Source organism: Bison bison, unplaced genomic scaffold, assembly GCF_000754665.1.
Source record: "Bison bison bison isolate TAMUID 2011002044 unplaced genomic scaffold, Bison_UMD1.0 scf7180017864307, whole genome shotgun sequence".
In the NCBI taxonomy this organism is placed as follows: Eukaryota; Metazoa; Chordata; class Mammalia; order Artiodactyla; family Bovidae; genus Bison; species Bison bison.
Window position 1 is genome coordinate 644,444 of NW_011494879.1, and position 495 is coordinate 644,938.

The 495-nt window shown below is 64.6% G+C and overlaps 1 protein-coding gene across 1 annotated transcript in view; it reads right to left on the reverse strand.

Annotated features, from left to right (window-relative positions):
* Positions 1–495, reverse strand: part of DAB2IP (DAB2 interacting protein) — a 168,689-nt gene that overhangs the window by 13,098 nt on the left and 155,096 nt on the right. The window lies entirely within an intron of this gene.

Consider the following 495-nt stretch of genomic DNA (forward strand, 5'->3'; position numbering starts at 1 on the left):
GGAAGGCAGGGGAGGCAGGGAGGGAAGAAGAGAGGAGGGGAGGGGGCTGCAAGAAGGGGAGAGTCCCGGGGCGCAGCTGCGAAACCAAACCACAGCCACCGAGTCTGGCAGAAGCCACCACCAAGGCGTGGGGCGGATGGCTGCTCCTACACGGAACCGCTGCACTAGGGGCCTGAGCTCCCAGCACGAGGCCAGGCTGCCTAGCAGCGGCCCCTTCCCTGCTCAGCACGGCATCTTGGGACAGTAGGTTCTGGGGCCTGGGGTGTTCTGGAAAGTCCCCCTGAGCTAAATCCAAACCCACAGTGCAGTGGCTCTCTGCTACCCGAGGGTCCTGCACCAGGAATGATGACTTCAAAGCCACGGGGGGCTCCCTCTGCCTCTTCCCTCCCGTCCCTAGTCAGGCTGCTCACCAAAGTGGGGGGCCTGTGCTGAGAGAAGCCTCCACCTGCAGCCTCCTACTGCCACCCTTTGTCTGACTGGCAGGCGGGGGCTGGG